Source organism: Cervus canadensis, chromosome X, assembly GCF_019320065.1.
Source record: "Cervus canadensis isolate Bull #8, Minnesota chromosome X, ASM1932006v1, whole genome shotgun sequence".
Classification (NCBI taxonomy): Eukaryota; Metazoa; Chordata; class Mammalia; order Artiodactyla; family Cervidae; genus Cervus; species Cervus canadensis.
Genome location: NC_057419.1, coordinates 54,698,350 through 54,711,561, shown reverse-complemented (window position 1 = coordinate 54,711,561; position 13,212 = coordinate 54,698,350). Strand labels below are relative to the sequence as shown.

Below are 13,212 nucleotides of genomic sequence, written 5' to 3'. Positions count from 1 at the left end.
AGTCCATTTTCCATGAAATCTTGTTGGGTTTTTTGGTCAATGAATTGGATTTATAGATTAATTTAGGGAGAATTGACATCTTTATAATGTTGTCCTTCTACCCTAAGATCATAGTTTACCTTTCCCTTTATTCAGATCTCTCTTTCTGTCTTTTTTGAAGTATAGTTGATTTGCAATATTATATTAATTTCAGGTGTACCAAACTTTGTGTCCTAAGTAGAGTTAATATTCTTTCATAAAGGTCTTCTGCATTTTAAATTAATTCCTAGGCACTTAAAAAGAACATGTTCTATAATATTACATGTTATATACCTGGCAATGTGCTAAGTCAACCCTTTGTGTTCAATGCTTCTAATCCTCATAAAGATCTGAAAAGTGTTATTTATCTCCATTTATAGAAGAGGAAACAAAGGGTCAAAGAGAAGTAACTTACAAAGTTTAGGTAACTAATAAGAGATTTTATATATAACGAATAAGAGTTTGAACTAAAGTCTGTCCAACTTCAAACTCCTATGATTTTTAAAAGACAAAATGGTAGAAAATACAGTTTTAAAGATTAACAGAAAATCTTAATGGGAATTTAAAATTAAACTTTAAATGAAAATTAACTTATCCTAAATACTGCATTGCCCATCAGTGTAAAGACTGTAGAAGTATTGAACTATGGCCTGATTGAGTGTTAGGAATCTAAACTCCTCAATTGCTTCTACTAACTGTAGTTAAGAGATACCCTTATGAAAGTAATGCTGGGCAAGTTGTAGCTAAAACTTAAGTTGGTGCAGCTCTTGGACAGTTGGCTTAGAGAAATGAGTATCTACTAGGAAAACTTGATATGTTTGAGGAAGGCATTAACACATATAATATGTATCAATAAGCCCATAAAATGGGCTTCCCTCATAGCTCAGTTGATAAAGAATCTGCCTGCAATGGGGAGACCTGGGTTCAATCCCTGAGTTGGGAAGATCCCCTGGAGAAGGGAAAGGCTATTCACTCCAGTATTCTGGCCTGGAGAATTCCATGGACTGCATAGGCAACAGGGTCGCAGAGTCGGACGTGACTGAGCAACTTTCACCCACTTCACTTAATACATATAATAGTCACTACTGAGAAGGGAAGGATAATGAGGAACTCTGTCAGGCTTCTAGGGGTGGGATGCAGCCCTGTTGAATGAGGCGAAGCATGTGCCAAGGCCCTACCATTTCTAGCATAGGTTCATTCTAAACTCAACAATTTTCCAGAAATGCAACATGAAATTGGACAAAGTTTGTCCTCTAGATTCATGGAGAAAGTTTAGGTGTCTCTTCAGAGGAACAGTTCTATTAAGAAGCAGAAGATTCATTCATAGCTATAATAAAACATTTGAATTAATCATGTGCCCTCCTGATATATAAAGATGCATAAGAAATAGTTTTTGTTCACCTGACAGAATAATTCTAAAGTATGTTGGAAAAGCAAATGAATAAGAATAGATTATTATTTTTTAAAAGAGCAGTAAGAGGAGTCTTGACTCAAACAACACCAACAAAAAAGCCAGGGTGTATTATAAACATATACTAAAATGATGTGATACTGGCACAAAAATTGACAGGTCATTGTTTTAGTGCAGCTAATACTGAGTGAGACTCTAGACACATGATAACTTAAAATATGCTAAAGAAAGCTTCTCAAATCAATGAGGAATAGATGAATTGTTAATAATTGTTGAGAAAATTGGGCTGGTATTTGGGGAAAACACATCATGTTAGAGCCTTACTACACATAAATTCTAGACAAATTTGTTATAGACATAAATGTAAAGGAAAAAATAACAGGTAGAATAAAAGGTGAGCAATGATTTACCTGATCTTGAGACAAGAAACACATTTTTTCAATGAAAATAAAGAAGCCCTCAAGCCCAGAGCATTGTCAAAAATAATAGCAAAATCAATGGCAAACAATCAGGTGGGACATATACCTTAGTTGCCTGTGATTGCAATACACCATACCGAAAATTTAACTGGGAGATCTGAGCAATAAAACAACCATAAAGGGCTTGGATAAGCTCCCATATAGTCTTGGAAATCTGGAAGATTGTGTAGATATACATGGCTACATACAGACTCAGGAGGGGCCAAGAAGAGCCCCAATTACATATTCATACCTGGTTGAACATGAGACCTGCACAAGGAAAACAATAAAAGCCAGACATAAATTGCTTGAATTTTTAATGTATTTTTAATGTAGGTTATACACATTGATCCCTTTTGTAAAAATGAAAGCTTTATTGGCCCAAGATCTTCCTCAGGATGAGAGGGCCTCTCCAAGTTCCAAGGAGGGGGCATATGTGTTGAGTGTTGGTGGATACAATTGGTCCTATATCTGTCCATTCTACAACCTACAGTAAAAGGGGGGGTTAGGTATATAAGCCCAATAAGTGTGATCAATCAAGTCAGCCTGAGCAGGGGAAGCAAAAACAAGCAAAGCAAGCATAGCAACAAAAATATTTTCAGGATTCCAAGGCATTCCCTGTTGAGAAATTAGATTTTCAGCTTGATTAGTAAGGGTTTTTATTTGTCCCCATAGTAGGGAGATCATAAGGTCGATAACATCAAGTGCAGCATTTTTTGGAGATTTTTAAAGCCACCATGGCTTGTATTGGAATTTCTTCCTCTTGGGGTTTTTGTTGTTTCGTCTCTAGTTTGAATGCTGGGGGCCCCCTTAGGTTGAATCTTCTGAAGAGGAAGCCATGTGAGTTCGTTGGATCCATCTGGAGAAACACAAGCATACCCCTTTCCCTGTAAGATTAGTTTCTTAGATTCCTATTGATTAGTTAACCCGTCTTGATACCAAATGGGCAGAGGAAGGGAGGTGTCCTTCAATGCCTCGAAATGTTTTTCTGCTTTTGTCAAAATATCCCCTTGTGGTAAGTTTAAAAATTAAAAAAAAAAAAGTAAAGCTATATTAATAATAGTTATAGGCTTAAAGAATATATTGTGTTGGAATCTAGTAAAGTCTGTTCTGGATAAGGAAGATAAAAGTGTTCATGTGTATCCCTCCCTTTTTAATTTTTTTTATTTGTAGTTTCAGTGTGTGATGTGTTTATTTAATTATGTCTTATGTTTGTGGATTATAAGGAATGTCTGTAATCTGTTTAATAGAGAGTGAATGTAAAAATTGTTTGAACTGTCTAGAAATATAGGCAGGGCCATTGTCTGTTTTTATAGAATTAGGTGTTCTCATTATTGTAAAGTAAGCTAACAGGTGGGTTATAGCATGTCGTGTAGTTTCGCCTTGGAGAGGTGTGACCCATATAAAAGAAGAATTTGTATTGATTGAGACATGTAAGAAGGAAGAGGAAGAAAGTTCAGGGCAATGAGTTACATCCATTTGCCATAAAATTCTCTTCCATTTGTCATAAACATTTTTTATATTTTTGTATTCATCATTCTATTTGTTATTCCTTGTATCTTTTTATTAAAAACATATATTTTATTTTTCTTTAGCAACTGTGAAGTGTTTTGTATATTAGCATTTTATAGATTGGTGAATATTTATTATATTGTATATTATAATATATATATTTATTTTTATATATAAATATATATTTATATATATATTTATTACTAGTTTAAAATCTCTTTAGTTTTTTGCTAAGAAAAACTTAATGTTTTAAAATCTTATTTTATTTGGAAATGACCTAGCTATTTAATAAACGTTTATCATTTAGTTTAGTATAACTCTAGAAATTTAAGTTATTCCAATCCTAAGAGATTATTTTAGATAGATGTTTAAAATATAATTATTTTTAATAGAGTTTATCTAAAAGCTTTCATCTCATTTATACATTTATATATATATAAAGAGTTATCTTTTTGTTCACAAATTTAGTTTACCTTAAACCTAGGCATAATAGAAGTATTATATAATGTTGATGATTTAACACATGTCTTAATTAGATTAGCAAAGAAACATTATATTTAATATTGAATATTTTTCAGTTCATGTGAACCTGAATTTAAATATAGCTCATTGATAAATTAATTTCATATTATGCAAAAAAAAGACATACATTGAGACACAGATAAATTTAGATAGACAGACAGACATAGTTTTCCACTTGAAATTTAAAATATCCTTTTGTTTTATCTTGGTTTTTTTTTTTTTTTTTTTTTGAGTTTTACCATTTTGTTTATGGTTTGAGTCCCAGAGAGAGTGGGCTGTGTATCCCAAGGACATGATAACAGTTAACTTTAGGTTTTTTCTTAGGCCTGTTTTTGTTTCTTAGACAGAATTTGAGCTCTAAAAAGTATTTAAAATCCAAAAAAGTATTTTAATAAGTCAACTTTTTCCTAATTGCATGTGTAAGAAGGACCAGTTTTATAATTTCAAAAAATTTTATTTTAATCAGTTTTTTCTGGAGTCTAAAGAATATCATGGCCATTCAGTGTCAAAAATGTCATTTCTCCTTTTTGTAGTCACAGTATATCATTAATGATATATGCATGAGGGAATTGCTGTCACATTGGGTGTAAAGCCTTGGCTACAAAATTTTGACAAATAGTAGGACTGATAAGCATACCTTGAGGTAATATAGTCTATTGAAATCTTTTATGAGGCCTGATGTGATTAGGAAAAAGAAGAGAGAAAGTGAATCTCTCTCGGTCTAAAGGGTGTAAAGGTATATTTAAAAAGCAATCTTATAAATCAATAATAATAATGTGCCAATTTTGAGGAATAATATTAAAAAGCAGAGACATTACTTTGCCAACAAAAGTCTGTCTGGTCAAGGCTATGGTTTTTCCAGTGGTCATGTATGGATGTGAGAGTTGGACTGTGAAGAAAACTGAGCGCTGAAAAATTGATGCTTTTCAACTGTGGTGTTGGAGAAGACTCTTGAGAGTCCCTTGGACTGCAAGGAGATCCAACCAGTCCATCCTAAAGGCTGCAGTTTCACCACCTCATTAGAACTGATTCAAATGTATTATTTTTAATGGCTGAGTAATATTCCATTATGTATATGTACCACAGCTTTCTTATCCATTCATCTACTGACGGACATCTAGGTTGCTTCAATGTCCTGGCTATTATAAACAGTGCTGTGTGGAACATCGAGGTACACGTGTCTCTTTCAATTCTGGTTTCCCTGGTGTGTATGCCCAGCCGTGGGATTGCTGGGTCATATGGCAGTTCTATTTCCAGTTTTTTAAGGAATCTCCACACTGTTCTCCATAGTGGCTGTACTAGTTTGCATTCCCACCCATAGTGTAAGAGGGTTCCCTTTTCTCCACACCCTCTCCAGCATTTATTGCTTATAGATTTTGGACAGCAGGCATTCTGACTGGCATGAAATGGTACCCCATTGAGGTTTTAATTTGCATTTCTCTGATACTGAGTAATGTTCAGCATCTTTTCATGTGTTTGTTAGCCAGCTGTATGTCTTCGTTGGAGAAATGTCTGTTTAGTTCTTTGGCCCAATTTTTGATTGGGTCGTTTATTTTTCTGGAATTGAGCTGCAGATGTTGCTTTATATTTTTGAGATTAACTCTTTGCCAGTTGCTTCCTTTGCTATTATTTTCTTCCATTCTGAAGGCTGTCTTTTCACCTTGCTTGTAGTTTCCTTTGTTGTGCAAAAACTTTTAAGTTTCATTAGGTCCCATTTGTTTATTTTTGCTTTTATTTCCAATACTCTGGGAGGTGGGTCATAGAGGATCCTGCTGTGATTTATTCTAGAGAGTGTTTTGCCTATGTTCTCCTCTAGGAGTTTTATAGTTTCTGGTCTTACATTAGATCTTTAATCCATTTTGAGTTTATTTTTGTGTATGGTGTTAGAAAGTGTTCTAGTTTCCTTCTTTTACAAGTGGTTGACCAGTTTTCCCAGCAACACTTGCTAAAGAGATTGTCTTTTCTCCATTGTATATTCTTGCCTCCTTTGTCGAAGATAAGGTGTCCATAGGTGCATGGATTTATCTCTGGGCTTTCTGTTTTGTTCCATTGATCTATATTTCTGTCTTTGTGCCAGTACCATACTGTCTTGATGACTGCGGCTTTGTAGTAGAGCCTGATGTCAGGCAGGTTGATTCCTCCAGTTCCACTCTTCTTTCTCAAGATTGCTTTGGCTATTCGAGGTTTTTGTACTTCCAAACAAATTGTGAAATTATTTGTTCTAGTTCTGTGAAAAATACCATTGATAGCTTGATAGGGATTGCACTGAACCTATAGATTGCTTTGGGTAGTACACTCATTTTCACTATATTGATTCTTTCAATCCATGAACATGGTATATTTCTTGATCTACTTGTGTCCTCTTTGATTTCTTTCATCAGTGTTTTATAGTTTTCTATATATAGGTCTTTTGTTTCTTTAGGTAGATATATTCCTAAGTATTTTTTTCTTTTCATTGCAATGGTGAATGGAATTGTTTCCTTAATTTCTCTTTCTGTTTTCTCATTGTTAGCATATAGGAATGCAAGGGATTTCTGTGTCTTGATTTTATATCCTGCAACTTTACTATATTCATTGATTAGCTCTAGTAATTTTCTGGTGGTCTTTAGGGTTTTCTATGTAGAGGATCATGTCATCTGCAAACAGTGAGAGTTTTGCTTCTTCTTTTCCAATCTGGATTCCTTTTATTTCTTTTTCTGCTCTGATTGCTGTGGCCAAAACCTCCAAAACTATGTTGAATAGTAGTGGTGAGAGTGGGCACCGTTGTCTTGTTCCTGACTTTAAGAGAAATGCTTTCAATTTTTCAACATTGAGGATAATATTTGCTGTGGGTTTGTCATATATAGCTTTTATTATGTTGAGGTATGTTCCTTCTACTCCTGCTTTCTGGAGGGTTTTTATCATACATGGATGTTGAATTTTGTCAAAGGCTTTCTCTGCATCTATTGAGATAATCATATGGTTTTTATCTTTCAGTTTGTTAATGTGGTGTATTATGTTGATTGATTTGCAGACATTGAAGAATCCTTGCATCCCTGGGATAAAGCCCACTTGGTCATGATGTATGATCTTTTTCATATGTTGTTGGATTCTGTCTTCTAGAATTTTGTTAAGGATTGTTGCATCTATGTTCATCAGTGATATTGGCCTGTAGATTTCTTTTTTTGTGGAATCTTTGTCTGGTTTTGGTATTAGGGTGATGGTGGCCTTATAGAATGAGTTTGGAAGTTTACCTTCCTCTGCAATTTTCTGGGAGAGTTTGAGTAGGATAGGTGTTAGCTCTTCTCTAAATTTTTGGTAGAATTCAGCTGTGAAGCCGTCTGGTCCTGGGCTTTTGTTTGCTGGAAGATGTCTGATTACAGTTTCGATTTCCGTGCTTGTGATGGGTCTGTTAAGATTTTCTATTTCTGCCGGGTTCAGTTTTGCAAAGTTGTACTTTTCTAAGAATTTGTCCATTTCTTCCAAGTTGTCCATTTTATTGGCATATAGTTGCTGGTAGTAATCTCTTATGATCCTTTGTATTTCTGTGTTGTCTGTTGTGATCTCTCCATTTTCATTTCTAATTTTGTTGATTTGATTCTTCTCCCTTTGTTTCTTGATGAGTCTGGCTAATGGTTTGTCAATTTTATTTATCTTCGCAAAGAACCAGCTTTTAGCTTTGTTGATTTTTGCTATGGTCTCTTTTGTTTGTTTTGCATTTATTTCTGCCCTAATTTTTAAGATTTCTTTCCTTCTACTAACCCTGGGGTTTTTCATTTCTTCCTTTTCTAGTTGCTTTAGGTGTAGAGTTAGGTTATTTATTTGACTTTTTTTTTGTTTATTGAGGTAAACCTGTATTGCTATGAACCTTCCCCTTAGCCCTGCTTTTTCAGTGTCCCATAGGTTTGGGTTGTTGTGTTTTCATTTTCATTCGTTTCTATGCATAATTTGATTTCTTATTTGATTTCTTCTGTGATTTGTTGGTTTTTCAGAAGTGTGTTGTTCAGTCTCCATATATTGGAATTTTTAATCGTTTTTCTCCTGTAGTTAATATCTAATCTTACTGCATTGTGGTCAGAAAATATGCTTGGAATGATTTCAATTTTTTTGAATTTACCAAGGCTAGATTTATGGCCCAGGATGTGATCTATCCTGGAGAAGGTTCCGTGTGCACTTGAAAAAAAAGTGAAATTCCTTGTTTTGGGGTGAAATGTCCGACAGATATCAATTAGATCTAACTGATCTATTGTATCATTTAAAGTTTGTGTTTCCTTGTTCATTTTCTGTTTAGTTGATCTATCCATAGGTATGAGCAGGGTATTAAAGTCTCCCACTATTTTTGTGTTATCTTTAATTTCCGCTTTCATACTTGTTAGCATTTGTCTTACAGATTGCAGTGCTCCTATTTTGGGTGCATATATATTTGTAATTGTTATATCTTCTTGGATTGATCCTTTGATCATCATGTAGTGTCCTTCTTTGTCTCTTTTCACAGCCTTTGTTTTAAAGTCTATTTTATCTGATATTAGTATTGTTACTCCTGCTTTCTTTTGGTCACTGTTTGCATGGAATATCTTTTGCCAGCCCTTCACTTTCAGTCTGTAAGTGTCCCTTGTTTTGAGGTGGGTCTCTTGTAGACAGCATATATAGGGGTCTTGTTTTTGTATCCATTCAGCCAGTCTTTGTCTTTTGGTTGGGGCAATCAACCCATTTACATTTAAGGTAATTATTGATAAGTGTGATCCCATTGCCATTTAGTTTGTTGTTTTGGGTTCGAGTTTATACACCCTTTCTGTGTTTCCTGTCTAGAGAAGATCCTTTAGCATTTGTTGAAGAGCTGGTTTGCTGGTGCTGAATTCTCTCAGGTTTTGCTTGTCTGTAAAGCCTTTGATTTCTCCTTTATATTTGAATGACGTCCTTGCTGGATACATTAATCTGGGTTATAGGTTTTTCTCTTTCATCACTTTAAGTATTTCCTGCAATTCCCTTCTGGCCTGAATAGTTTCTATTGAAAGATCAGCCATTATATTATGGGAATCCGCTCGTATGTTATTTGTTGTTTTCCCCTTGCTGCTTGTAATATTTGTTCTTTGTGTTTGATCTTTGTTAATTTGATTAATATGTTTCTTGGGGTGTTTTGCCTTGGGTTTATCATGTTTGGGACTCTCTGGGTTTCTTGGACTTGGGTGACTATTTCCTTCCCCATTTTAGGGAAGTTTTCAACTATTATGTCCTCAAGTATTTTCTCATTGTCTTTCTTTTTGTCTGAGGGAACTGTCTGAGGTGGGCCCTGGAGTGTGTGCACTTCCCAGATCTTAGCTGCTCAGGTCCAGGTTCTTGGGAACTCCACAGAGGCACAGACTTGGTTGCACCTGCGTTTTGTGCCCTTCCCAGGTCTGAGCAGCTCAGGTGACCAGGTACTTGGTGAGCGCAGTCTCCACCAGTTGTGGGGCGCATCTTATCACCTCCCCCTTCCCAGTCGCTTGGTTTTCTGGGTGTACGACAGGTGTGCCTTCTCAGGTGTGCCGTGTCTCTCTTCTGGGGAGCTGATCTCTGGCTGCTACCCTCCCGGCTGGTGTCAACCATCCAGAATCCCAAGAAGTCTTGGTTAGCAAGGAAGCCTGCTTGCCATTTGGTAGAGGATGTCTCTCTAGGGCCATGATTGCCGCCTTTTGGCTCTGGCTGCCCCCACCTGCCTGTCTCCAGCAGGGGATGGGCCGGTCCACAGCCAGCTAGCACTGCTCAGTCTTTTGTTCTGTGAGAGGGCCTGGCAGTGTCTTAGGTTAGGGCTTTTCATGGGATAGTTCTCTCTTCTCTCTCTTTTTTTTTTCTTCTCTCTGTCTCTCTGGCTGTCCCACAGTCTGGGTTGCTATCTCAGGTTAGTTCCCTCAGATTGCCCTCAGGGCATTCAGTCCGATCCTTACCCTAAGCAATGCAGCCCACGCCTCCCTATCCAGCCCCCACTTGCTAGTGGTATATGCGAGCGTCTGGGCTGCTTCTCCACTGGAGTTGCCATTAGGCACGTAATCTGCGGGTTTTAATGATTTATTTATTTAGTTTCCCTCCCAGTTGTGTTGCCCTCTGAGATTCCAAGACTTGCCACAGACCCACTGGTGAGAGTGTTTCCTGGTGTTTGGAAACTTCTCTCTTTTTTAAGACTCCCTTCCCGGGACGGATCTCTGTCCCTACCTCTTTTGTCTCTCTTTTTATCTTTTATATTTTTTCCTACCTCCTTTCGAAGACAATGGTCTGCCTTTCTGGGTGCCTGATGTCCTCTGCCAGCATTCAGAAGTTGTTTTGTGGAATTTGCTCAGCATTCAAATGTTCTTTGTATGAATTTGTGGGGGATAAAGTGGTCTCCCCGTCCTATTCCTCTGCCATCTTAGGACCACCACCACCCCCCAGTCAGTGTTGTAAAAAGAATGAATAAAAATTGAAAGAGACTAAAAGACTCGTAGGACAATATCAAGCATACCAACATATGCATAATAGATGAACCAGGAGAAGGAGGGTGGTTTGAAAAAATATATAAAGAAATAAGAATTGAAAACTTACCAAATGTGATGAAAAACATAAATCTGTCCATCTGAGATCAAAATCTCTATTTAATTCAACCTCAAAGATTCACACTTAGACACTGTTGAAAAGAGAAAGCCAGTCTTGAAATAGGCAAGAGAGAAACAGCTTGTTACATACCAGAGAACCAGAAGAAGATGAACAATAGTCACAAGTTAGAAGTAACCTATTTTCACTGTTGGATTAATTAAGGAACAAGAAGTTATATATACATATAATACAATATTATTCAATCTTAAAAAGGAAGGAAATTCTGACACATGCTACAACATGACTGACCGTTTAAGATATGCTCAGTGAACTATGCCAGTCACAAAAAGACAAACATTTTATGATTCCACTTTTTTTTTTTTTTTGGCTTGTTTTTTTTTTTTTTTTTGGCTTGTATGATTCCACTTATATGAGGTATCTAGAGTAGTTGGCTTTAGAGATAGAAAGTAAAATGGTGGTTTCCAGGGGATGAGGGGAGGGTGGAATGGGAAGTTACTGTTTAATAGGTATAAGATTCAAGTTGGGAAGAAGAAAGTTCTACAGGTGTGTAGTGGTGACTAAGCAGCAAAATCTGAATGTACTTAATGCTGCTCAACTGTATACTTAAATTCTTAAAGTGATAAATATTATGTTATATGTCTCTTACCACAAGAAAAACAAAAAGGAAGACAAGGTATGGGACCTCCAGAGTAAAGAGGGTAGGGCAAACCCTATACTGAGCAAAATTATAACTTAACTACTGAAAATTATTTTTGAAATCATTTAACCCTCAGGCATACCACAGCCTAGAAGACAAGGACTCCTTCTCCTCCTAGATCCCATTCTTAAGTTATAGTTTCACCCTGGAATAGAATTACTCCCAGTTCTTATCAACCCCAGCCCTGTGTCCCAGTAGGTGTGGTAAAGAGGCTCACTTAACCAGCCTCCACTCATGGCAGAAGCTCTAATCCAGGGGCAGCATGCCAACGATACTTGGGTCCCTAATCATTCCCACTGAGCTCATGTGTCAGAAGGAGTTTCCATACTGGGAGGGTCAAGCAAAAAGACGAGGGGCTGCCAACCCATCACCCCATCCTCAGTACCCACTTGCAGAATGCCGCTTGTCACTCTGAGAAAAGAAGCCCCAGATCTGGTCCAGTGACTAGGAGCTCTTCTTAGGGGAAAACGCAGGCCATAAGAATGAGGAGCTGTATACTTCTACCTAAAGTGACTGCCTTTATTTGGAACACAGTTGATGCTAAGGAATTAACATGAGGCTGGTCACTCCATGATACAAGCAGAATGACAGAGCATCTAGAAGTTTTATAGAGGGAATCAGGGAAATGAACAACCAAGAAGAGCCATCCTAGAGCTCCCCTGGTGACTCAATGGTAAAGAATCTGCCTTCCAGTGCAAGAGACAGAGATTTGATCCCTGATCTGGGAAGATCCCATGTGGTCCCAACTTTTGAGCCTGTGCTCTAGAGTCCAGGAGCCACAACTACTGTGTGGATCACAACAAAATGTGGAAATTTCTTAAAGAGATGGGACTACCAAACCACCTTACTGCCTCCTGAGAAACCTGTATGCAGGCCAAAAGGCAACAGTTAGAACTGGACATGAAACAATGGACTGGTTCAAAATTGGGAAAAAAGTACTTGAAGGCTATATATTGTCACGCTGCTTATTTAACTTATGTGCAGAATACATCATGTGAGATGCCGGGCTGGATGAAGCTCAAGCTGGAATCAAGATTGCCAGGAGAAATATCATTAACCTCAGATATGCAGAAGACACCACCCTTATGGCAGAAAGTGAAGAGCAACTAAAGAGCCTCTTGATGAAGGTGAAATAAGAGAGTGAAAAAGCTGGCTTAAAACTCAACATCCAAAAAACTAAAGTCATGGAATCCGGTCCCATCACTTCATGGCAAATGGATGGGGAAACAATGGAAACAGGGACCGACTTTATTTTCTTGGGCTCCAAAATCACTGTATACAGTGACTGCAGCCATGACATTAAAAGACGCTTGCTCAGCTACCAACGGTATTTTTCACAGAACTAGAACAAATAATTTCACAATTTGTATGGAAATACAAAAAACCTTGAATAGCCAAAGTATTCTTGAGAAAGAAGAGTGGAACTGGAGGAATCAACCTGCCTGACTTCAGACTCTACTACAAAGCCACAGTCATCAAGACAGTATGGTACTGGCACAAAGACAGAAATATAGATCAATGGAACAGAATAGAAAGCCCAGAGATAAATCCACGAACCTATGGACACCTTATCTTTGACAAAGGAGGCAAGGATATACAATGGAAAAAAGACAACCTCTTTAACAAGTGTTGCTGGGAAAACTGGTCAACCACTTGTAAAAGAATGAAACTAGAACACTTTCTAACACCATACACAAAAATAAACTCAAAATGGATTAAAGATCTAAATGTAAGACCAGAAACTATAAAACTCCTAGAGGAGAACATAGGCAAAACACTCTCCGACATAAATCACAGCAAGATCCTCTATGACCCACCTCCCAGAATATTGGAAATAAAAGCAAAACTAAACAAATGGGACCTAATGAAACTTAAAAGCTTTTGCACTACAAAGGAAACTATAAGTAAGGTGAAAAGACAGTCCTCAGATTGGGAGAAAATAATAGCAAATGAAGAAACAAAGGATTAATCTCAAAAATATACAAGCAACTCCTGCAGCTCAATCCCAGAAAAATAAACGACCCAATCAAAAAATGGGCCAAAGAACT

The 13,212-nt window shown here is 37.0% G+C and overlaps 1 protein-coding gene across 3 annotated transcripts in view; it reads left to right on the top strand.

The window, feature by feature from the left end:
* The window catches only part of FAM120C (family with sequence similarity 120C), a 131,017-nt gene that overhangs the window by 97,682 nt on the left and 20,123 nt on the right, over nt 1–13,212 (top strand). The gene's annotated exons all lie outside the window — the stretch shown is intronic.